General features: G+C 41.5%; 1 long non-coding RNA gene across 1 annotated transcript in view; it reads left to right on the top strand.

The window, feature by feature from the left end:
• Nucleotides 1-2,263: 2,263 nt before the first annotated feature.
• The window catches only part of LOC141584448 (uncharacterized), a 388,524-nt gene continuing 363,880 nt past the window's right edge, over nt 2,264-26,907 (top strand). The window contains exon 1 of the long non-coding RNA XR_012517501.1: nt 2,264-2,642. This is a non-coding gene — a long non-coding RNA (uncharacterized LOC141584448). The remainder of the gene's footprint in view (nt 2,643-26,907) is intronic.

Below are 26,907 nucleotides of genomic sequence, written 5' to 3'. Positions count from 1 at the left end.
GCTGTGGAATGGGGTATCACTGACTGACTTTAGTCAGGATTATGTTTTAAAGTAACTATATCCAGACCTTGATAAGTATGAAAAAAATTTCCATAGTAATAAAAACTTAGAAAACAGTCTCAAATGAGCCACAATAAAAAACGTACATTATACATGATTATAGAATGCCTGATAAGTTACAGACAAGTTTTACCTTCTCTGGAAAACTTGAAAGGGTATGACGTGCAGAGTGAGGTGAGAGTCTTTGTCTTAGGAGCTCTACCTCTCTCAGCTTCAAGTCAAGTCTCAAGTATCATATCCCAGATCACAAAGAGATTTAAGAATGTAAATGGTCACAACTCTCCCAAAAATGTTGCCTGATAATAAACTTACGGGAGTTACCTGTAATTTCTACATTTACACATTCCTAGAAAACTCTTGCTCCAAAGCAAAAATTCCCACATTTTATTGGTGTGTTTTCAGGGGGGTAGCAGACCCATGAATAGAAGGGAATTAACCATTACTGAGCTATTATGACTCAGGACTCAGGAGGATATTGAGCTATTATGATAGCTCAAATTTATGATAGCTCAAACTCCTGAGTCATAGTAGCTCATTGTTTTATATATATCACACACACACACCCCCCCACACCCCCCCACACACAGATATATATCTTTACTTTTTATCAAAATATCACAAGTTTTTATGGACAAATATTAAGATTAGTGTTAAAACAAATAAACTCCTGAATTCTAGTAGCTTAATACAGTAGTTTTCCTTTACAACATAGCTCTCTTTGGTTTCAGGACAATGATATCGAAGATGAGGTGAGTGTCAGAGGTGGAGCCTCTGCTCCACATAGAGATTCAGGGATCCAGGCTGATGGAAGCGTTCTACAACATATCACTTTCAAGTGTACCTTTGATCTCAGCATCCAGAGGGAGGGAGTGAAAAGAGCATAGAGAAGTGAATGTGGGAGGTTTTATAATTCTGGCTTTGAAGTTACATGTGATCATTTCTGTATCCATTTCATTGACTAGAACTAAGTCTCAGGGACACCCAGGACTTCAAGGTTGACTGGTAAATGTAGCCTAGCTGATAGGAAGAAGAGGAATGGAATGTCTAATGGATAGCTAGTGGTCTTTGTCACAGACGCCAAACTATAGAGAGTATGATTCCCATTTTACAGATAAGGAAGCTGTAACTTGTCTGAGATAACTCAGCTAGTAAGAGGAAGGATATAGGGAGTACAGGGGCCCTGGGGGTACAGGAAGCCCTGAGACCTCCAAAAATTTATGATTAAGGCACTGTAGTCATTACACTTGCTATTTATTAAGCACTCTGCCTTTTTTTTTTTTTTTTTTTTTTTTTTGAGACAGGATCTCATTCTGTTGCCCAAGCTGAAAGGCAGTGGCCCAATCCCAACTCACTACAGCCTTCATCTCTCAGGCTCAAATGATCCTCTCACCTCGGCCTCCCAAGTAGCTGGGACCACGAGATTCTTGACACTGTGCCTGGCTAATTTTTGTATTTTCAGTGGAGACAGGATTTTGCCATGTTGCCTAAGCTGGTCTTGAACTTATGGGCTCAAGTGATCCGTCTGTCCCAGCCTCCCAAAGTGCTGGGATTACAGACATGAGCCACTGCTCTCAGCAGAACATCGTGCCTTTACTTCACAATGATAATAAAACGTGTATTTTATTATCCTAGAAGAGCCAGGCAAGGAAGTTGAGGCTCAGCGTTGTTTTGTGTATACAACAAGAACAAAGTTGGACTAAGATGGAAACTCATTTCTTTCAGGTTCAATAACCTATTTTTGGCCAAACTTCTATAGTACTTCTTACCTTGTTTCCTTAGATTCATCCCTGAATTCATAACAGCAACTGGATGGAGGTTGGGGGAGGATTGGGTCAACTAGGTTAGGTGTAAGTACATTTTGAGTACAGTTTGTCTTTAATTAAATACAACTTTCTTCCACTATTTTAAGAAACAATCCTCCCACTGATTGATGCAACTTTGATTGAAAGTCACAGTGGCAAAACGTGCATTTAAATTGTGTAAATATTATGGTACTTCTTTCCCCCACATATTTGCAGTAATGATTCTGCAAAAAAATAGGGGATGGGTGTTATTACTGTAAACAAACATTTATTGGGTACCTTATTCCAAAAAAGCTCATGATGCTGAGAAATGGGAAAGCATACCATAGGATCCCTGTTCTCCCCAGACTTACAGATGGACTGGGGAGATGGAGCATGGATATGTAAAAAGATAAATGATAACATAGGAGTTTGCTAGGAGCCGAAGGACCAGTGCCAATAATAAGTGCTATAGGATGTCTGAGAGATGGTTTTTGAGCAGCTGCTAATGTGCTGGCCTCAGTCCTGGGTGATTTCATGTTATCACATGAATCCTACAGGAATTCAGTGGTGGGAGTAATCGCTGTGGATTGGGCTGGCCAGAAAGTCTTCAGAGAGGAGGTTAGACTTGAGCTAAGTTGAATTATATGGTGATATTTCTCAAGAGTAATGAAAGCTGGCTGAGCTAAAACCCAGAGCATAATTTCTCACTGGCTGGCTGCTCCAGATAGTAATAGCTTCAGTGCCCTTCAGAATGGAATTTTTCGGAGCCTGTGAAGATGTGTGAGGTGTGCCCGGCAGGTAAGCATTCTCCCATTTGCCTTCCACCCGTTGCTTTAATTAAATGCGCTTTGCTTCTCCTGGTTAGTTCTTCCAAGCCTCCAGAAGTTCTGGAATGTTGCTGCAGCAGCTGAAATGGCAGTTCACTGAGTGGAAATGATGCAGATAGGGGAAGGGATCTTTTAAGTCCTTTTTTTCACATTGGTGATGGGAGTGGAGGCAAGGAGAGGGTGGGATTGGGCTATCGGACCGAGGGAAAGAATGATTCCTGGGAAGATTTCCTCTAATCTCTGACTCCTTTTCTGATTTTATCGCTGCTGCTTTTTTTTTTTTTTTTTAATATAGAATTCAGTTAGATTTGTGGCAGGAGGCTTGCAGATTTACACTCTTCCTCCAGGAAATGGGAAATCACACAAAAAAATAGCTACAGTTATCGAGGGCTTTCTATGATAAGTTTAAACCCTCCATATGGATTATTTTATTTAATCCTTACAATATGCAGGTACATTTTACTGATGAGGAAAAATAGAAGCCTAGAATGGTTAAACAAGTTGCTCGAGATTATATTGCTATTGCTACTAGGAGGTTTAAAGAGGAATTGGAATTTTCAATTTTCTTTAAACTTTAAAAAATGTAACAACTTTATTAAGATATAACTCATATACCTTACAATTCACCCATTTAAAACATATAATTCAATGGTTTTTAGCATATTCAGGTGTGCAACTGTTACCATAATTGTTTTAGAGAATTCTCATCTTTCCAAAAAGAAACTCTGTGACCACTAGCAGCCACTCCCTATTTCTCCCCAACCCCTTGCTCCCCTTCAGCCCTAGATAACCACTAATAAACTTTATGCCTCTATGGATTTGCCTGCTTCATGTGAATGGGGTAACATTACAGGCACCCCTCTGTCACTGGCTTCTTTCACTTAGTATAATACTTTCAAAGTTCATCCATAGTATAGCATGTGTCTGTATTTCAATTCTTACAATGGTTGAATATTGTATTGCTATACCACGTTACTTAACCATTAATCAGTTAATGGAAATTTATGTTGTTTTCATTTTTTGCTACTATGAATAATGCTGCTATGAATATTTCTGTACAATTTTTTTTTTCCCTGTAGGCACGTGTTTTTTATTTCTCCAGGGTTATACCTAGGAGTGGACTTGATGGATCATAGAGTAACTCTATGTTTAAACTTTTGAGGAACTGACAGATTATTTTTCAAAGTGACTGCACTATTATAGATTTCTACCAGCATGGAATCCTCCGTGTAAACAACTCACAGCGTCATTTGTATCTGGTCACTTTTTGTACACACAAAATATCCATACAGCTTACTCTGGCTCTAATAAAAACCAGTGAGAAACGAGAGAATTTTCTTAATGAGGAACTTTAAAGCGGAACTCCGGGTTTAGAAGCTTCATTGCTTTTTGATTTGAAGATACCAATTGAGCTAAGTGCTGACGAGGTAGATGATGAGAGCTGCCATATTTGTATGTCCCTATGTCCCTTCATTTCCTGAGGCATGAGGAAGATTTTCTGCTTGTTTCTAGAACTAAGTGGTTTTTAGCAGTACGTGTGCAGGTGTGGCAACAGCCCAGGACTATTATTCTGAAAAGCCATTGACATTTGCTGAAAGACAGCACACAAAAGGAGACACACATAATATCCATGCGTATGTCGTGCTGATCTCTTGAAATGTTCGGTACTCTGGGCATCAAGTTTACTGTCACGTAATTGCAAGTGACGTAAACCCAAGACCATTTTTTTAAGAGGAAATAGGAGAAAAGAAACCCAAAAAGTTGTTCTTTTTTCCTCCTTGCAACACATATCTGAAAGGGGCCTAAAAGGTGGTTTTCAGCAAGGCACACTTGAATGAGTCTTGAGGCTTTCTGTCTGGGAATGGAGGAGCATTTGCTGAGTGTTTATTCTGAGTGCACTGGCAGATGTGAGAAGAGCATAAGCCATGGTCTCTCCCCTGTGGCAGTTTCTATCCTGTGTTACCACAGAATAACTCGATGCTGACCTGTGACTGTAAGTGCTACAGGGGTTGAGGAGAGGGGGAGTGTGCAGGAGTGGCAGCTAAGAAAGCTTCTGCAGGAAGTAAGACCAGCCTTAAAGAAAGCCAAGCCTAGGACCGAGTTAGGCTGGAAGGAATGGCGTGACTATTCCAGGTGGGGTCGGTGGCACCAACATGACAGAAGCCACAATGTATTTAGGGGTCAGTGGACAGATGAGCCTGGCTGGAGCAGATGACGTATGATAAAGTTGGAGTGAGGAAAGGTTAGAAAGCAGGATAGCATCATGGAAGGAGCATGGGACAGGGAATCTGGACATATGGATTCTGCTTTTATTTTTGCTACAAACTAATTTTCCTTGTAGGCTCTGTGATTTAGCACCTTGGGCCTTCTGTTTCTTTTTTCTTTTCTTTTCTTTTTTGAGACGGAGTATTGTTCTGTTGCCCAGGCTGGAGCGCAGTGGCATGATTTTGGCTCACTGCAACCTCCACCTCCCGGGTTCGAGTGATTCCCCTGCCTCAGCCTCCTGAGTAGCTAAGACTACAGGCATGCACCATCATGCCCGGCTAATTTTTTGTATTTTAGTAGAGACGGAGTTTCACCATGTTGGCCAGGATGGTCTCAATCTCCTGACCTTGTGATCTGCCCACCTTGGCCTCCCAAAGTGCTGGGATTACAGGCATGAGCTACCCCTCCTGGTCGGGCCTTCTGTTTCTTAATCTATAGACTGTGGAAGCTGAACTAGTCCTAGTTCAAAAATCTGTTTCATATTACAATTTTTTGAGTGTTTATTTAAAATACAGACTCCTGAGTCCAACCTGTGAATGCCATGTTTCCCTAGATATGAAGTGTGGTCCCAGGGTCGTGGTTCTCTTGCTGCACAGTGGAATCATTTGGGACATTTTTAAAACTAGGGATGCTTCGGTTCCACCAGCAGAGATTCTGATTCAATGGGTCTTGGGAACAGTGTAGACTTTGGGAGTTTGCAAGGCTCACCAAGTGATTCCCAGGGGCAGCTAGGCTGAGAAGCACTTATCTCTGGTGGGTTTGGTGCCCCTGGAAGTACTGGAGGCCTGGCTGGAGACTCCACGGGAACGGAAGGACTCCAGATCTAATCCTAACTCTGAAGGACTTTGATTCTGTGAGAAGCATGTTGAAATCAGGCGGTGAAGGGCCTTAAATGCTAGACTGACTTATACCAAATCTTGTTTCATAGGGAGCAGGAAACCAGTAAGATGTTTGAACTGAAGAGTAGTTTGTTCAAACGTCTCACCTTTGTTCATTGTGTTAGGGCGTGAGAGCCACCAACAGGGGAAGAAAAGAGAAAACTGCCTCTTCATTCATGAGTTTATCTGGAAGGGTGACCATTGCCGGTTCCATTGTGTGACAGGACCTAGTGTCTCTGCATAGCACAAACAGAAACAGTCAAGGGGGAGAGGCGGGACACCACCTGAGGCCACAGGGCGGTGCGTGTGGCTGTCACCAGAGTGCAGGCATCCTTAACCAAAGTGCGGGCCACACTGGCGGACTGGAGAGGACTGCAGGCAGGGTGGATTTTAAATCATGTTTTAAATTACATCCCCTTCCCAATTCTTTTAATCCTCAGATGAATCAAGGCAAGCCTCAGTTCATCAGTAGCATGGTTCTAATGGTTCTCTAACATTTGCCAATCTCCCCTTTTGACAAAGAAGCAGCAGGATCCCCAGGCTTAGAGCCCCAGACAGGTAACATATCTAGCTAGAATCTAGCAATAGGACATCGCCCCTGCCACCCCTTGTCTAAATCTGTCTGGTCCTTCCCTTCCGGGGGGTTCAGATAGGGAGGATTGGGACCTTCTATAAATTTGCCTCTTGAATAAACTTGACTAAAAACATTAGTTTTAAGAGAAGGTTAATAATAGCACAGATGGAAAGGGGAGGCAAAAGGAAAATGAAACTTTGACGGGCTATACAAATAAATGATCCTCAGGAGACACTGGTGGGATCTCTCCAGAATCTGGACTAGAAGTCAGAAACCCCAATCCAGGTTCGTAGTACTGATGGGCTCCTCCTGTCTTTAGACTGTGACAATAACAGTTGGAGTCTCCAACTAACAATCTTGAAATTTCTTTTCAGGTCTGAAATACTACATTTCCATAATGATATTTCTAAAATACAACCCTTTCTTGGAAGACTGATCATATCTGGTTATTGACAAGGGGTCATGCTGCCACCTTCTCTCCTGCTGGCATTATTCCTGTGGGACCACCAGCTCCAGAGTTCCTCGGAAATTGCAGGGCAAAAACATTTTAAGGAATGTGGGCCTGCAGGCTAAAACATCAAAATATTTCAGGAGGAAAACAAAACAAATCAAAATGAAATGAAACAAAACAAAGCTAATGAAAACCAAAACAAACCAAACAAACCAAATAGCCTTGTAGTTAACTGAATTTTCTCCATTTTTTCAATCTTTTTTTTTTTTTAATGGGGGAATGTTTTTCTTTCCTAAAAATGTTTTGTCAGGGAACAGATGATGTATTCTACTAAAAATGCATTTGTTGCCACTATTGGGATGCTTCACAGATCAACATGAGAAATCCCTCCCCAAACTCCTCCTCTTACCAAACAAACAAACAAAAAGTGTCAACAAGTATCATTCCATAGATGACTTGGGAGAAGTTTTGTGGTTCTCTAATCTGTGATTCTCAAATGGAAAGCTTGCTAAACATGAAGATCCTTGGCTTAGCCTCAGTAATGTGATTTCAGAGGTGTGAGACAGGGCCCAGGAGCAAGGGTCTTTTACATCATTCCCAGGTGGTTTTGATACTGATGGCTTAAGACCACCATCCAAGATCCTGTGCTGAGGGAAGGTAGGTGATGCACTCTCTAGCCAGGGCATCCTGAGGGTTGTGACAGGAACCTCTACCCCCTACCCATCCCCTGCCCAATTTTTACTCAGGTCTTAGATTAATATCAAGGGCAACCCTGATATAATTAGTATCTCAACAGTAGGACAGGTTTAAGGGCATAGCTGGAGAAGTTCAAAAATCTATCTTTAAATCCCTGTTTGCTATCTTTGTGACACTGGGCAGTATTATGGTTAGGCTTCGTGTTCCGGCCCAAATCACATCTTGAATTGCAATCCCCATAACTCCCATATGTCCAGGGAGAGACCTGGTGAAGGTAATTGAATCATGGGGACAGTTTCTCCAATGCTGTTCTCATGTTAGTGAGTTCTCACGAGATCTGACGGTTTTGCAAGGGACTCTCCCCGTCTTCACGTGGCACGTGGCCTCCCTGCTGCCTTGTGAAGAAGGTGCCTTGCTTCCCCTTCGAGTTCCACCACGATTGCAAGTTTCTTGTGGCCTCCCTAGTCATGCTGAACTGTGGGCCAATTAAACCTCTTTCCTTTATAAATTACCCAGTCTCGGATATTTCTTTATAGCAGTATGAAAATGGACTCATATAAGCAGGTTGCTTGTATCAGATAACCTTCCTGTCTCAACCTCCTCATTGTTAAAATGAGGATCCTAACAGGGTTGACTGTGTTAATCCATAGAAAGCCCCTGGGTTGAGGTAAGCATTCAACAAAAGTTACCTCTTATTATCGTGGTAGGAGTTAGGAGATGGGAGGCATTGTGAAAGTGGAGTTGGTAAACAGAAAGTAACAAGTGTAGGCCAGGATGTCAAAACATTGAAAGCTTTGTGCACAGCCCTTGTTTGTGGGAGTATAAAATGGTGTAGCTTCTATGGAGAACAGAAAACCAAGTGGAGCTTGGATCCTATGGGTTGCAGATGACAGGGGTGAAAGGTACCTCATGCTGTCCCAGGCCAACTTCTGTGGCTCTCTGGTACCCTGAGTAGCAGCAAAAGTCAAATATCACATGGGGTTGGGGTCCAAAGCTTGGATCCTAAGCAGGAGAGGAAAGTGATTCCCAGCCTGGCAGTCACAGGATGGAGGTGACTCGATGTCAAGTTTCTGAGCATTTGAGGGCACCTGGCCACATAACGGAGCTCATAGCTAGGCAGCCCATCTCCAAGTCTACCTTGACTATATCCTGGCCTGTTCTCAACACACCAACCCCTGGGCAGCCTCCAGCACTTGGGGTGTTGGCTAATGCCTCCTAGAAAAGGCTTTCTGGGGGTGACTCAGCAAACAGGGGGCTGCTGCTTCCAGAAGGCCAGCAGGGCTTTGTTAGTAGATTGCTCCTGAGCCAAAACATATGCTCTAGTTTTTCCCAGGTGCCTCTCAAAATTTGTGCACAAACAGTGCGGGCTTGAGGTATGTGAAATAAATTCCCCGTATCCTTTTTCTGTATGCAAAAGCCCTGTACCTTGACTTTGACAGAGACAGCAAACCCTTCTCCCCAGGGGTGTGTCTGAGTCTCAGAGCATGAATTGAGCCTTTTTGAGCTCTTACAATGTTTTGTTTCAGTGGTAAAGTCTGCCGACAAGGAAATATGAATAAATTTGAAGAGTAAAATGAGGGAGAATTTTCCTGTACGGAAGACAGAAAAACCAAGGTAGTCAGTCTAGCTGCTGATCCCTCTTGGCATTGATGCTAGAGAAGAGGAGAAAGTCTATTTTCTAAACTTACCTATCCATTTTCCCTTTCCCTGCATCCTTTTTTTTCTTTTCTCTAACCGCTTACTTCCATGAGATGATGAGGAGGAAGGGAACAAACACAAGAGCAGAGCAAGGAATTGTCTTTTTGGAGATAAATCTCTGATTTTTATAATATTTGAAATTTCTAAAGTTACCTTCCTGTCTTGGAATCCAACTTTATAAATATCTCCCACGTAGCAGAAAAACAATTATTTTGACTTAAACACCAATAATGATAGGTTTTATTATACTTAAGACGCAAGTTGTTACAATGTACAAACAAACCAGGAAGTTTGTTTGTACAAACCTCCTCCCTTTGTTCTCTGGCCACCAGGATATGCTCTTTCTCTGTCTCCTTCCATCTTGAGCCATTCTTTTCTGCCCACTGTCAGCCTGGCATGAATCCAATAAGGGGCCTCCCCCTGTGTCGCCAAACAAACTCCTGATGCAGGGGAAAGATGCAGAGCTCTGACTCCAGCCAATAATAACAATGTTGTAACATGTTCTAGATTTGCCTCTTAGGCACTCTGCTTGCTTTCCCCACCTGCCTTTAATTTTGCCCTTACCACAAACCCATAGAGATATGCATCACAGACTTATCAGATGAGTGCGTCCAATAGAACTGAAATGTTCAGTCTGTCTAATTTAGCAAATTCTAAATAGCTACCTTCAACTAAGTTCAAAGAATATTATTGTTCCCATGTTCCTTCTTTAAAAAACAAAGACGATAAAAGCTCCTTTGGTGAACTGAATCAAGACAGCCACTAAGAGCATGTCACAAGGTATTTTTAATACATGGAAATGCAAGAAAATGGAAAGTCAACAGAATATTTTCAAGTGGCAATTTTAGTTTTCACAAAGGCTTAGGTCTTAGTATTCTGATGTCATTGAAATATCCCTGGTTTAAATGTAAGTGCCTTAATAAGTAGTTAGGGAAAGAAAAACTTTCTTTCCCAGGCAAGCAGCAAAGGAAAGCTTTCTGTTAGATGCCTTTGATTACAACAGTTCTTTGTTAACAGATTGTAAATTTGCCCCAGGATGGGTGATAAGCTCCTAAAAGTGAGAAGACTTGTCCCTCCTGGGAAGAGAAGCTGTTGACCCTGAAGATGGATTGAAAGGAAAATACTCAATGCCTGGCACCTAAACTCTTTTCTTACTTGTCTTTACTGTCTCTTTGCCTGAGAGGTCTGAAAAAAATCAACATTAGTGTGGAAATAACGTAAAGCCAAAACAGTTATCCAGCAGGGGTGGATTTTACACCCAAATGGAAAATATTATTCATACTTGTTGCTTGGAAACCCTTCCCAAATGGGAAAAATATCGTCATCAGGAGGTGTGTCCCTGCCACTCTAAGCAGAAGTTTGGCAATGATGGGATTCATTTGATTAAGTGAGATATCAAGAGAAAAAAATACCCACCTTCAAAGACCTAAATAATCTAGCCTGATTTAATAGTGATCAAGTTAAACAAATCACCAACTCAGCAAGTCACATGGAAGGAGGGAAGTTAATGGGGTTTGGGTCTCACATAGGAATAATTTCATCAGAGAATAGACCAATGCCTTTATAATAATGTTTTAGGCCATATTTCCTGTAATGAAATCAAGGGTGCGGAACTGAGGAGGAACTTGAAAGATAATTCTGTTTTCTCCCATTTTACAGTCAAAGAAACAGAGGCTTAAGATGTTACACCCAGCTGGTCAGGATTAGAATCTAGAGCTACGTATTTCTAGGCTGGAGGGGCTTTCTGTTTCCTGCCACTGCCTTCTTATTTATTAGTAGAGGTTTACAAATGAGTTTAGAGATACTCCAACCCCATCTTTTGAATGCAATTTCCCCTCCTCTGGGTACCCTCCTATCTGTGTCTCCTTTCAGTTCATTGATTGTCGCAATCAAGGGAAAAGAAAGATTGCATAAAGAAGACAGAGGTAGAAAATGAAGGATTAAGAAAGGTTTGGAGGAAGAAGTCAGAGAAGGAGCCCAGGAAAATGGCTGGGCCAACTGGGGCGGGTTTCACTTCACCCCAAACAGGGAGGAAGAACCCTGCTGTCCTTCTCTTTAGCCACCGACGCCAGCATTGCTTGCTAAGCGTCTCTTCCACACTCCATCTCCGTTTCCCCCTATGGTGGACGAGTGTTTTCATTCCTGTTATGCCTGAGAAAGTTCCAAAAATACACAGAGAAAGTCTGGTTCTATGGTATTTAGAATTGGCCCCAGAACAGAAACTACTTTGGAAAGGAGCTTGTTTTCAGTGTCTGTTTGCCAGGACCCAGCCTCGTTGGGGAGATGTGAAGTTTGAAATAAGCGTTTGCAGATTTGTGTTTGTTCCAGCCCATCTCAAGCATTTGAGTTCTTCTCATTGGCTAGTCCCAATTGATTTAATGATAATACTGCAGGGAAGAGCCCAGAACTTTTAATCAGGCAGACAGGAGTTGAATCCTGGCCGGACTGCTGCTTAACCGTGGGCAAATTTCTTAATCACTGCAGGCTCTGATTTTCTCACTGACTATAGGAATAATACATCTCCTGGGGTTAATGAGTAAATAAAATGGTGTTACTAAGGGGCTACCACAGTGTGTGGCAGGTGGTTAGAGTGTAGTACACAGTGATTGGCATTGTCATCCCGTTGTAACCAGGCACCAGGTCTTGACATGCATCTGTGCTTAACACAATGTTAACCTGAATTAGGGGCTTTCATAGAGTAATCTAGAATTCTTTTTCCATTTTTTTGAGGATATAACTATAAGTTTAATTTTCTCTAGCTACCTACTTTGGGAGAATCTTGGCAGAAGCAGAGTCTGGGCATGCTAGGCTGTACCTGCTGTTGATGAACTGGCTTCAGGCTGAACACATCATCTGAGAGGAGGGTGGCAGGCATGGGGAGAGAGTGGTCAGTCATTTGGTTCACACTGAGGTTCTGAGATTTATTCTGGGCAAAGCCACAACCTGAAGGTCTCCATGGAAACTGTACCCTCATCACCTGCAACAGGGACCACTCCAGGTGCAAAACTACTTCTCTCTGGGGATCTTGCGTGGCAGGATTATAAAGTTCATGATATTCTTTCATGCTGAGAATTCTTGACTCCAATATGATGTACACGGAGAATGTAACTTCCCAATTGTCAGGGATTTCTAGGAATCCCTGAATCCCACCTTACCATCATGCCTACTCTAAGACTTGGAATTACACCAATTTTCAGTTAATACCCTAGTGCCACCATGGACTAGTTGTGGACTTTGGCAAGTTACTCAATCTCCTTGAGCCGCACTGAGAATGCTTTGGTGGGAACTGACTGGTCAGGCTACTTGCCCATGTAAGCACTGGATGAAGAGGTGAGCAAGGGGACACAATCAAACACTTTGGATAAATGTCCATGGTGTTGGCATTGACCTTGGGTAGTAGAAGAGGGGGGCATGATCAGGAGAGTTGGCATAGCCAGAGTTCCTGGAATTTCGTAGGATATCTAATTTTGCAAGAAAGCTAGGGCCAGGCAGATGTCTTAGTAGCTTTTAAAAAGTGATGGGTGGGCTTTAAATACAAGTTGGACTATGTGTTTGGCTTTGAGAGTCATCATGACATAGGAAAAATTTCCTGACTTCTCTGATCCTTAGTTTTCTTGCGTTTAAAAGGGAACAATAACTACTTCCCTGTTCACTCTGCAGTGTGCTGGGAGACTCAAGGTCATTGTCATGAAAGTGCTTTGTAAAGTTGGTTATGCAAGTGAAACAAATTCACAATATTTTCTTACCAAAGGAGATGACAGAGTAATCCATAGCTGACTTCCTTCTATGCTTTTTAATAGTCCCCTTTCATTCTCCTTATCACCACTTATGTGAGGAAGGGGGGCATTGTGCTACTTAGTGCAATGTAAGAAAACCAGTTGAAATGAGATATTTAGAAGACTTATCAACATGCAAGGGAAAAAAGTTCCCATTTTAATTATATTAGACAAAAGGTAAATAAATGATTAATTTGTGTTTGACATTTGCAGTCAGAGGTGGGCTTTGCTTTTTCCTAATAATGTAAAAACAAAAGGACTTGAAAAAAAATTAGCTGATTTCATGGCTTATAGCACAGTTTTGGGATTAGGGAGGGGGATGGTGATGGAGACTTGCAATTGAAAAATCAGCCAGAGAGATTAAAGTCTGGAAAACGCCTATAGAACCTATTCAGTTCTACAAAGGAAATTTCCATATCAGAACAGACCACTTGACCATATGCATTATAGCTCTGCCTGCCCCTGGTTTGAACCTTTATTAGGTTATTCCATCTGGCTCCTGGTCACAATTAGAAAGTATTCAACGTGAGAAATCTCTACAGTCTGAGGTTTTAGTTCACAGAGAATTTGGATAATTCCACTTATCTTTATTGGGCTGCTTGTAAAGAGATTGAAGCTCTTTAACCAAACACTGTCTCCAAACCCATATGGAAAGAAGATGATGGGTAAGCGATTAAGATGTTGAAATGGAGAAAATGCAGGATCCGTTAATGGTCAGAAGGGAGATGCCAGGTAGAAGATGTACTAAGGTATTCGGCTGCTTGTCTGCGATACTTAATGAGTGTTGTGTGTGTGCGTGTGCGTGTGTGTGTGTGTGCATGCGCATGAGCGTGTTTATGCACATGTGTGCACCATATCCAGCTTAGGTAAAATTGTGATCAAGGCTATTTCTAATCATTCCTCCCTCTTCTTCTTTGTGTTTTCACTGCTTCTCCCACCTAGCCCTATACTCTGATACTTTATTTCCCTTCTCCCTCTCCTCTCTAACCTTTCTTTTCCAAATCTGCCCTAGGCACTCTCCTGCATACCAAGGGTAATTGATCATTAACAGCTCAGAGTGGCATTAGCGGGGGTAAGGGAGACCTTTGCTATTTTAAGTTTATGCTTCAAAGAAACTCTTGAGCTGAGAAGGGTGGAAATGTTGAGCTGGATTTCATGGCAGGGGTCTAGTGCTTGGAAAAGTCCCTTTGCCCAACCACTAGAGGATGTTTTACCCGGAGAAGTGTTTGCAAAAGGGAAAAACGAGAGCTGTCTTTAAAGGCAGTAACAGAGATGAGGCATATGACTTTGGTGTTGGTTCACTGCATCGAGTGGAAGGAGCTGGGGATGTAAACTGTAAAGGGAGAGATTTCATCTCAGTTCATGAGGGGGCAGGGTCCCCCATGAAGTGAGGCGGTGAGCTCTGAGACCCTGGCGTGGCTGTGGAGGGCATTCTTGCAGTGAGCGGGGAGGCAGAGAGGGACTCTAATTACCTCTTGGACCCCTCAAATTCTAAGTACTTCTTGGACCAGTTGTGGGGGGAGGTCATCTGTGGAGTCAAAGTCAACCTGTATTTTTAATAGAAGATGCAGCTTTCCTTTACTCCTTTGGGTTGTGAAAGCAATATCAGGTTTTTAAGAAGGTTTAGGCTGTGCCCCTTTTCCTGCCAAATGCTATTTTTTGCTGCTTCTTCAGTGCTTTGTTCTATATTTTTCAAGTGGTGCTTGGATAGCTCAAATTTGCTAATTTAGACTTTCACAATTTCCTGGAGACCGAATAAATTCCTGCCTTGCAGTTCTCAAGTGCAAGGTCGTTCAGATGACATGAGATACAGCGGAAAAATGGCATCGTTCTCATTTTCAATAAACATCTCCAATTAGTATTCGTTGGAGGTATTAAGAGTGCTGAGAGTAAACACCAGGGTTTTATCCCCTCATCTAAATGGGCATTAGCTCAAGGTATGTCCCTCCTGTTTTGTCCTGATTCATAAATCACCTGCCTGTAAAAATCAAAGGCTGAGAATATTTGGTCAACTGTGGCAATGATGGACTTTCTATCAATGACATTTGCCTTCCCGCACTGGGTTCTTTGTAAGTTCGGGAGCCTTTCTCCCTTCACCTTTGACCTGGACTTCCTGTCCCAGCATAAACATCTCCTCTGTTTAATTCTGAGTGACTCCTATAGAAGAGCAGTGAAACGTTACAAGACTTGGGTTTGTTTGTGTTTGTTTGGTTCTCTCTGCAAAGTGGTCTGGCTGAATATAATCAATGTTATTCCTCTGCTTTGTCGAATGAGCTTCGAGTAATGATGTGCAGATGCCAAATGTGACATGTCTGGGCACAAGGTAGTTTAATTCTAGTCTCATTTGCAGAGATGACTTGGTATCGTTAGAGGCTTTGTCTCTAAGAAGCCAGCTGACAGAAAGAGAAAGCCAGCCCCTGCTCCGCAGTGAGGCAAATGCGTGCTATAAAAATGCCGGAGCATTCACTTAGCTATAGACTCCAAGTAGGAGCATTTGGGAATGGAGCTAAATCATTGTAGCCTTTCTTTCTTTTTTTTCTTAAATGGCAGTTATGAGTCTGTCTCTCAGTTTGCAGCATTTGATGTAGGGAATTAGGAAGATTGCATCAAGAAAGCAGACCAGTTCAAAAGGTCTTGAGGCTGGGAGTTTGGACTGAAACTCAGCCTATAAATACCTTGTTAGCACTCTGATTATGGAGTCTGTTGAGTGGAAGGCCTATGTGTTGATTCCTTGGTGACCTCCTCGCATTAAGTGCCATTAGTTACAAATGAAGAATCTTCCTTTGTCTTCAGATGTCTGGCACTGGAAATAAATCCTGATGAAATGTTTTATATTAATCATTTTTTATTGTGATGAAATATACTTAACCAGGCGGGGTGGCTCACGCCTGTAATCCCAGCACTTTGGGAGGCCGAGGTAGGCAGATCATGAGGTCAAGAGATCGAAACCATCCTGGCCAACATGGTGAAACCCCGACTAAAAATACAAAAATTAGCCAGGTATGTGTGCCACGTGCCTGCAGTCCCAGCTACTTGGGTGGCTGAGGCAGAAGAAGAATCGCTTGAACCCAGGAGGCGGAGGTTGTAGTGAGCCGAGATTGCGCCACTGTACTCTAGCCTGGCAACAGAGCAAGACTCCGTTTCAAAAAAAAAAAAAAAAAAAGTTCCCACTTCAATCATTTAAAAATGTGCAGTTCAATGGCATTAGATACACATACGTTGTTCTGCAACTGTTACCTCCATCCATCTCTAAACTTTTTCATCATCCCAAACAGAATGATGTAAACAGTAACTCCCATCTTTCCTCCCTGCAGCTCAAAGTAGCTACTATACTACTTCCCATCTCTGTGAATTTGTTCCAGGTACTTCATATATCTGGGCTATTGTGGATATCCCCCTTTTACCCCCACTTAATCACTGCTTCTCTCCTTAGAGATGTTCACTGCCAGTAGTGTGGTGCGTCCTTCCAGCTTCTTTTCATGCATTTACATGCTTATATCCCTCCTTATACACATTTCTTAAAAAAAAAAAAAAATCAATGGGTACTCAGTATTCTAACTGCTCTGCAACCGCTCTGCAATTTGCTGTTTTTATGTAATATGTCTTGGAAATCATTTAAGTTCAAAATTTCCTCTTTTACTGGTTTCATAGTATTCCATAATACCACAATTTATTTATTTATTTATCTTATTTTACTTTTTTGGAGATGAGTTGTTACCATGTTGGCCAGGATGGTCTTGAACTCCTGAACTCAGATGATCCACCTGCCTTGGTCTCCCAGAGTGCTGGGATTACAGGCATGAGCCACCGTGCCCAGCCTCACAATTTATTTAAATTGCTTTCCAATTGATGATCATTTAAATCGTCTCCAGTTTTGTACTATATTGTACTATATGATAAATAGTTATAAACAACTTTTAACATCTTCCTCTGAGCACATGAGCAAGTACGTTTTAACACATGATTCCTGAAAGTGGATTGCTCAGCCAAAAGATGTACACTTACAATTTTCATAGACGCTGCCAAATTGTTCTTCAAAAAGGCATCACTAAGTTACACATTCCCTAAATGAATGATAATGTTGCATTTCCTGGCATCCATTTCAGCATTTGATATTATTAGTCTTTTAAACTTCTGCCAATCTGAAAAGAAAATCTTAAAACTTGGGATTCATGGGCTGGGTGTGGTGACTCATGCCTGTAATCCCAGCACTTTGGGATGCTGAGGCAGGCAGATTATGGGGTTAGCATTCGAGACCAGCCTGACCAACATAATGAAACCCCGTCTCTACTAAAATTAAAAAAATTAGCCGGGCCTGGTGGTACACCAGCTACTGGTGGTAATCCAAGCTACTCAGGAGGCTGAGGCAGGGGAATTGCTTGAACTCAGTAGGCAGAAGTTGTGGTGAGCCAATATTGTACCACTGCACTCCAGCCTGGGTAACGGAGCAAGACTCCATTTCAAAACAAAACAACACACAACCAAACTTGGAATTCACGTTAATCTACTATTGTAAAAGACGAATCTAAAGAGAGATTAGGAAAAAGCAGATGCATGGCAAGGGGAATGGGAAGGGAAGGATAAAAGAATTGTTCTGGAAGTATTGGTACCCTCTGAGGAATGAGAGGCTAGATGAAGGCCAGTAAGAACAGGTATCCTAAAGGCATTTGCCAGCTCACTTATGCTGCATTCACAAGCCATGTGGCCTCTTGCTGTGTAGCTGAGGAGTGCTCCAAGGCTATCTGTGTCCCTGTGAGTTGGCCACAGTTGCCTCTGTCCACAGCAGAGGCCAACCCGTGCTTGCTCTCAGCAGAACAATGCTTTTTGCTGTCCTGAAGCTTAGCTTGAATCTGCTTTCCCCTCCTCACTGAAGATTTCCTGCACTCCCCTGTGGTTACCATCCCCCTCTCGCAGATGATTACAGCGGCTTTTGAGCCCATCTTCCTTGTCCCTAAAATCCCTTTTCTCCAGCTAACCCAGTCTTTCTGCAGCAGCAGGAGTCATGTAAGGTTGAAAAATCAGATCATATCCCTCTGTGCTCACAACCCTAGAGCTATTTCTTGTGGGATAAAGTTCTGAATCTTTAATATGACCTTCTACACTCTGATTGCACATGAACTCGGTCTTGCCTTCACCTGCTTCTCACCCTCAGACATTCTCTTCCCGGCTCCTCCTGGTTTTCTCACCATCGCTGGGATGGTCAGCTTCAGCCTCAAGGCTTTACCCACAGTGATCTCTCTGCCTGGAACTCTCCTCCCCTAACTCTTCGTCTACCCAACTGCTCACCTTCAAGTTAATTTGAAGGCCACTTCCTAGAAAGACCTTCCCAGGGTCCCACTGGTCCGGTTCTTTTCCTTCAAAGCACTTGTAACAGTGAGGCTAAATGTTTCTGTGCTGATTGTCACTAACTGTTCATAATTGTCAATAATATCTGTCTCTCCTGCAGTGTAAGCTCAATGAAGGTAGGAAATGGGTACGTGATAGTCATTGTGGCATTCTGCCTGTCACGAAGTAGGCATTTAATAAATATGGATAAATCAATGAAGGCTGGGCATTTCTAATTTAGAGCATTATTACTTTCATTTTAGAAACGAGATAACTAAGGTCTAAAGAGGTTACACTGAGTGATCACCACCTACCAGGCACAGTTTTCAGCACTTTGCTTAGTGTGCAGAACAGGGTCTACTGCATGCTTGATTCTTTTCACCTCGAAGCAACCCTATGAGGTGGTCATTATATTTATTCCCATTTTACAGAAGATAAAATACAGAACTCCTACCGGTAGTGAAATGAGGAATATCTATTTGCATCATAGCTAGGGCTGGTCCCTGACAACTTTGTAAGAAAGGGAAAGCCAGTTAACCCTGAATTTGTTTGTCTTCATTTAAACACTGACAGTCAATTGGCTAACTGCTCTCACACCAAATGAGCTAAGGAATGAGTTACTTAGGTATTCTAGTAGGGTCCTGTGCACTTAAACAGTATCCATCAGGAATCCTTTTTAACCAAAAGGATAGCTCTCCTGTGGAAATGCCAGAGTCTGTAGCATGCTGGGGGAAAGACTGACAGTGTGACCTCACCCTTCCTGATGTCACATCAGAGAGGATCAGTCCCCAACTCTCCTAGGTGAAGACGTCTGGCCTTGTATGAGGCTATGCTTGTATCACTCTCTGCCTGGGTAAAACTACTTCTTACAGGGGAAATTGAATTGCTTCATGGAGATGGACGAATGGCCTTAGGACTTTTGCTTTCTTCTGGCCTCCAGAACACATTTAAGAATCACATTCCCAGTCTCAAAATAGAGACAAAAACCTACTGTAATTCATTTAATTTACTTATTTATATCCCAGATTTTCCACAAAGGGAGTCAGCCAGAACCTATTCTTGATAGCTTTGAGGCAGCCTGGGATCGTGCAGAGAATGTCTGGGGTCCGACTGGCTCGAGTTTGACTTGCCTGGAAAATAGTTGTTCTTGAATTGCAGGTCTGCTTATTAACTGTGTTTTAAGCTTTCTGATCTAAAATTTTCTCTTCTGTAAAATGAAGGTGAGAATTTTTACTCTACATGTTGGACTGGGAGGATTAGAATAATATCTGTAAAGTGTCCAAACGAGAGCCTGGCAGAACTCAGATAAACATCAAAATAGTAGCTACAAATTTTCAATTTAAAGAAATTTACAAAGTCAAGTTTTTTTTTTTTCACTCCTGAAATGGAGTCTTGCTTTGTCACCAGGCTGGAAAGTAGTGGTTCACGATCTCAGCTCACTGCAACCTCCTCCACCTCTTGGGTTCAAGCAATTCTCCTGCCTCAGCCTCCCCAGTAGCTGGGATTACAGGTGCCCGACACCACACCAGGCTAATTTTTCTATAGTAGAGACCGATTTCACCATGTTGGCAGGCTGGTTTCAAACTCTTGAGCTTAAGTGCTCTGTCCACCTTGGCCTCCCAAAGTACTGGGATTACAGGCCTGAGCTACCACATCCAGCCTGAAGTTAAGTTTTGGGGCCAGTAAATTCTCAACTCTGCCCTTATAAATTTATTAGGTCTTGCAAGTTTTTTAGAAGCATTGTTGTGTGTTTAATTTATGTGTTTTGTTTCTGCTTCCTCCTAATTCATTTCACATTATAACGTTATGAAAAAATGGGTGACTCATCTAATAGTCACATTAATCCTGGAGAATGCTTTTTAAAATTAGCATGTATCTTGCAATTATTTTTATATTTTGAAATCCTTACCTGCATTTTGTTTTCTCTCTTTAGCTACCCGTAGAACCATAAATGATTTTATTTTATTGACAGTCATTGTTCTGGGACCACAGTTAGGACACATCTCTGAAAACATGATACTTGTCTGAAACTTCTAATGATGTGGAATGACTTTTATTTCTGACGTTAGGATTTTCAAGTAATATGTGTAATAAATATAAACAGCAAAGCTTAGTAAGTATTACATGATTTTAAAAAAATCTCAGCATTTTGATATTTTGTTTATACCTAGTCAAAAATTGATTGAAGATTGAACATAAAGGGGAAAGGAAATATGGTTCAATAGGATAATAACCTGCAGGGGACTTGCTTTGATACCTACCTATCCTATTTATCCTTGTGTTCTCTGGACCTAGCATACAGTAGGTGTGGAATAAATGCTGATTGCATGAATAAACGACTAGGGAGGAAAAGTTTTCATATCTCCATGTTGACCTGTGCAGTTACAATACATCTCAAGCCCTTTGTTAAAGTTTTCATTTGTTCATTTGTTCCACAAACTTATTAAGGGCTGGTATGCCAAGTACTGAACCTGGGGATAAACCGGTGAGCAAAGCCAGATGTTATTCTTTACTCTTTTGGAGCTTTTATTCTTATAAGGGCAAGCCATCACCTGGATAAGAATAAAATCACAACTGTTATGTCACTGGTGTACTCTAAGAAAGGGACAAACCAGAGCGGTGAAGGGTAGAGGGTAAGTGTTAATGACATGTGAGGGGTCTGGAGAGACGGCCCAAGGACAGGCCCAACAAGACCATTGTATGGACTGAATTATGTGCCCCTCAAATTCATATCTTGAAGCCCTCACTCTCAATGTGGCTGTATACGAAGACAGGGTCTTTACGGAGATAACTAAGATTAGATGAGGTCATAAGGTCATAATTCAACAGGGCTGGTGTCCTCAGACAGACATCTGGGTGCACACACACAGAGGAATGCATTTGAGGACACAAAGACAAGCTGGTCATCTGCAAGCCAGGAGGAGAACCTTTACCAGATACCAACCCTGCTGCCCCTTGATCTTGGACTTCCAGCCTCCACAACTGTGAGAAAATAAATTTATGTGGGCTAAGCCATCCAGCATGTGATATTTGTTATGACAGATGGAGCAGACAAATATAGCCACATAGGCATCTTGAGGAATCTGGCTGCTACTCCAAGAGTAATGGAAAACTCTGGAAGGTTTTTAAACAGAGGTAGCATGATCAGCTTTGTATTTTGGAAAGATTTCTCTGGCTGGAGTATGAAAAAGCAATTGGGAAGAAATAAGAGAAAATGTGGGTCCCTTTGGGGGTGAAAAAAAATCTCAGAATTATCAATGTAGAGTCTTTCCATTATGCTGCTCAGAGTTGGGTCTCAAACGTTTCTTTCAGGGTGGCTTCTGAGATGAATGATCAAAAATGATCATAAAGCTTCATTTGGTCACCAATAATGGCTGTTACAGTTAATGGAAATCTCTTCCTTGGCTTCTCTGATATCAAACCAACCAGGAAACATCTTTTGGGAAGACGGGATGTTGGTGAAAATGCGCCTCATCTGCATTGCTCTTGGTAGGCCTGGCTCCTTTCTCTCTCTCTGCCTCTGAGGTTATTTTTGGTTGAATTCACAGGCCAAGGAGAGAAGGGGATAAAAGCAAGTGGAGTTCAAAGCAGAATGCTACAAGATACCTTCTTTGCCCAGCCATCCCACCTTTTTCCAAACTATCTCAGTGTTTGTGATGGCTGATACTGAGTATCACCTTGATTGAATTGAAGGATACAAGGTATTGATCTGTGTGTGTATGTGAGGGTTTTGCCAAAAGAGATTAAAATTTGAGTCAGTGGGTTGGGGAAGGCAGATACACCCTTAGTCTGGTGGGCACAATCTAATCAGCTTCCAGTGAATATAAAGCAGACAGATAAATGTGAAAAGGTGAGACATGTGAAAAGGAGAGCCTCTCAGCCTACATCTTTCGAGCTGGGTGCTTCCTGCCCTCAACATTGGACTCCAGGTTCTTCAGTTTTCGGACTTGGACTGGCTCGCCTTGCTCCTCAGCTTGCAGACAGCCTATTATGGGACCCTGTAATTATGTAAATTAATACTTAATGAACTCCCATATATATATATATATATATATATATATATATATATATATATAATGAACTCATATATATACATATATATATATATAATGAACTCATATATATACATATATATATATATATATATATATACTATTAATTCTGTCCCTTTAAGAGAACCCTGACTAACAGTGTTTCATCCTCAACCAACATTTCTGATTTCCTAAAAGCAGCTTTAATGAAAAATTCCCCCAAAATTGGTAAAACGATTATCTGTTATAATCACTAGGCAAAATAAATAGAAGATTGATTAGAAAGTTTGATGGATAGTTTTAAAGAATAAACTGTTCTTCCTTTCCTTTTTAAACTGAAGATTCTGCAGGTTGGCAATTTCGGCTGGGTTTGTGGACGTGGGGCTGGCCAGCCTTGTCGGGGACACAAGTCTGTGTCTGAAGTCCGCAGCTGGGTCAGCTTAGGGGCTGCTGATCGTTAGCTGGTTGGCACGGTTCTGCTTCTCTCTCACTTTTCAGCAGGGTGGCCTGGGAGAGAGGGCAAGCCCAAAAAGCAAGCATTTTCAAGTTTCCCCTTAGGGCACACTTGCTAATCTGGCCAAAGCTAACCACAAGAGCAGCCAGAATAAAGGAGTGGAGAAATAGACTCCACCTCTTGATCGGAATTGCTGCAAAGGCACGTTGCAAAGGACTGAGGAAACAGGGAGGGGATCATTTATGGCTGGTTTTGCAGTTAAGCTCACTCTCCAGGTTCTGTCATTCTCTGGGCACTGTTGACAAGTTTTGCCATGGGTGTCCATGTACCATCCTTATTTGGGTTTAAATGCATCAGGTGAAACTTAACAAAAGCTATTCTAGCCTCATCCTAAGCAATATCATCTGTGAAATCACAGACTTCATGGGCTATTGTCAATGAGTTGAATGCTGCCCCTCCAAAATTTATGTTAAAGTCCTAACCTCCACTACCTCTGAATTTGACCATATTTGGAAGTAGGGTCATTGTAGATATAATTAGTTAAGATGGGGCCATACTGAAGTAGGATGGGTCCCTGATCCAATGTGACTGGTGTCCTTATAAGAAGATGGAGAATGCCATGTGATGACAAAGACCTCTGTCTTTAGAGTTTTGCAACTTTGAGTCAAGTAATGCCAAAGATTGCAGGCAAGTCCGAAAGCCAGGAAAAGGCAAGGAAAGATCCCACTTCAGGTTTCAGAGGAAGCATGGCCTGCTGCCACCTTGATTTCAAATTCTTAGCATCCAGAACTGTGAACCAATAGATTTTCATTTATTTGAGCCGCCTAATTTGTGATACATTGTCATAGCAGCTCTGGGAAGTGAATACAGTTATTTTTAAAGATGAAACATTAAGCAAAATGATACGAAATTGCCGCTTTTTAGAAAATGTTTGAACAACAGCACTGTCACATTAATAACTACTTGGCTATTAAGAAAGTTTGTGGACTACCTAAATTTATCTTGTATATAATCACTAGTATATCACTGTACTTTTGAAGATGTTGATTTAAAATGTTCTATTCAAAGATAAGGCATTTAAATTTCCTGTGAAGATCACGCTGTAGTTAACATTTCTCCCCTATGATATTATCTTTCCTTGTTTTATACACTTGGGGAAGGATTAGAATAAAAATTATAAGAATTCATTTGCAAATGCTCTAAACCTGGCTATTTTTTTTAGTACCAAACTTAATTTTTTAAAGACATGTAAATTATCCTTTGACCTTGACATATTAGAAAATCAAGGAGTAAATTTTCTAAAATAGGCAAAATGTGCCATTTGGCTGCTAAATAAAATATGTGAATTGAATCACGTTTCCTTCATCAAGGCAGTCCAAATTAACTTGTAACTACTTTAGTAGAATTAGATCCTAGTTACTTTTGCATGGAAATAATAAAAAGAAAGTAGTGAAATCTAAAATTTCTGAATCTTGCAAATACAAGCTAATTAGGAGACTTTATCTGTCATGATTATTTTGAGCAACTGATCATTTCCATCGATCAACCAAGCAACCCTGATAAGCCAATCATTTTTTAATCGATGTTGAGCCACTGGAAAGTTGCCATAGATACCAGATTCTACAGCCATCACAACAGAAAGTAAGGTTAGAATTGGAAGTGACAGGTGTATTCATCACATAGTTAACAAGCCTTTGAAGGGAAAGAGAGAGTTTGTCAGAGTCCTTAGGCTGGGTATAAAAGATTGCAAAGAACACTCAAACAGTTCCCAAAGAGCACTTCAAAAGAAGGGAGAAGAATCCGTTTTTCATTAGAAATGCGGGAGGATGTTTGCCTGAAATTCAAGCTCTAAGTAACAAGTTCCTTGAAGTCCTGCTTGGCTGTCATTTACCAGGGGTCACCAGCAAGTTATCTTAAAAGTAGAGAGTTTCCTTTTTTTTTTTTTTGGTTTCCTTTCCTTTCGGCATCAAAAGTAATAAGGATTGTTGAGAACATGGGGTAGTGATTATTATAGAATGCAGTCCTGATCACACTGTATATAAATGTGGAAATTTGAATGTATATGCACATATGTATTTGCCCATACATATGTATACATTTATATGTATATTTACTTGTTCATACTTTTAGAATCAAAAAGTAGAACCAAGAAGTATATTTTGGGAGTCACTGTACATAAGCCAGTATATATTACCAGTAAAAATATTGCATGTCTAGAACTTTGGGGAATCAGTAAAAAAGGAAAGGACTCATTTCAGGTGAAAAAAATTAATATATTTCAAAAGTATAGCACACAACTTCCTTTGGAGCAGGTGGGGCAAACTGGCTTCTCGTCCTCATTATGCACATCAGAAGAGGGACTGTGCAGAAACACAGGGGCATCCCCAGGCTCCAGGAACGAGCACTGGAGACAGAGTCAGGGGAACAGGGTTCCTACCCTGGATCTGCCATTTACTCAGTGGAAATGCAAGTTTCTCCAAGACTGTGCAGACCAGGAGGGGAGGTGGGTCTGTCTAGATTGCTAAAAGTTTCATCTTGCTCTAATGTTCTTTGAGTCTGGGGTTATCTGTATCTATGCTACACAGCCAGCTATGGCTTATAGGGACCCGTGTGTAGTTTGTGGATCCCGTCTAATCATCGGCTGTCATCGGCTTCCTAACGCTACATTCTAGGGATCCCTGTGCACCATTTTGGTTTCGTGTTCCTAAAATGCTTCTTAACATCTGAGCACCATAAAAACAAACCAGTCCAAACAGTTTGATAAATAAAGGAAGATAGGTCTGAGGAAGTTCCTGAAGGGCATGCAGTGAGCCAGCCGGGTGTGGAATTAAAGCGGGAAGAGGCTCTGTTCATCCCCTAGGAGGGTGGTTTCCCTGGGTTGCTCGCTCTGGGGAGCAGAATCTTGACCTTCATGCCCACTTGTCTAAGCATTTTGTTTCTCTCTCCTCTATGGTACCTGGAGGAGGAATTTATTTGAAACTTTATTATCACAACCAAAATGTCAATGGAGAGGAACCAAATCCATATCATGGCATAAACAGTTTATCAAGCAGTCTGTCTGTCTGTCTGTGTACCTACCCACCCACCCATCTACCTACCTACCTACCTACCTACCTACCTCTATCTATCTATCTATCTATCTATCTATCTATCTATCCTATCATCTTTTTGTTATCTATATCGTCTATCTAATATCTGCCATCTCTCTCTGTTTACCATCTATCTAAACTTATGTGTAAATTAGTAACCCAGTGTGAATCCGATTATTAAGTACTTCTAACATTCCCTCTTCTCTTTTTCTATATCTCAGGTCTTGGGTAAGATCATAACCAATCCCTGGTGAGTAGTGGCTTCTTTCTAGTATGTTTGTATGTGTGCCACTTAAAAAATTCCTACACTTCAGTCCTCTCCTGTCCTCAACATACTCAATGATTTAATGCCTTGCAAACATATTAATGCCTTGCATACTTGCATTTCTAATCTATATAAATGGATTTTTTGTGGTAGATCTTCTTCTGTTTCTTACATTTTTTTTTTTTTTTGAGACTGAGTCTCACTCTGTTGCCCAGGCTGGAGTGTAGTGGCGTGATCTCGGCTCACTGTAACCTCAACGTCCTGGATTCGAGCAATTCTCATGCCTCAGCTTCCTGAGTAGCTGCGATTACAGTTGTGCACTGTTACTCCTGGCTAATTTTTGTATTTTTAGTAGAGACAGGGTTTCAGCATGTTTCCCAGGCTAGTCTCAAACTCCTGGCCTCAAGTGATCTGCCCACCTCAGGCTCCGGAAGTGCTGGAATTACAGGTGTCAGCTACCACGCCCAACCTGTTCCTTGCATTTTTAGTCACCAAACTATACAGATCCATCCTTATTGCTGTGTGTCTTCATCTTTTTGATTTGATATTCATTCACTAAAATATTCATTGAGAATATAGTATGTGCCAGGAACTGATCCTAACTGGAAGATACAGTAATGAACTCTGAAAACAAGATCTCTACTGTCTTGGAACCTACATTTTACCAGGAAGAAATAGACAATAAAGTTAACACACAAACAGGATAATTTTGGGGAGTGATCAGAATAACCACT

This window comes from Saimiri boliviensis, chromosome 5 (genome assembly GCF_048565385.1).
Source record: "Saimiri boliviensis isolate mSaiBol1 chromosome 5, mSaiBol1.pri, whole genome shotgun sequence".
Classification (NCBI taxonomy): domain Eukaryota; kingdom Metazoa; phylum Chordata; class Mammalia; order Primates; family Cebidae; genus Saimiri; species Saimiri boliviensis.
Note: the sequence above shows the minus strand (reverse complement) of the source record. Positions and strands in the feature narration are given on the sequence as shown.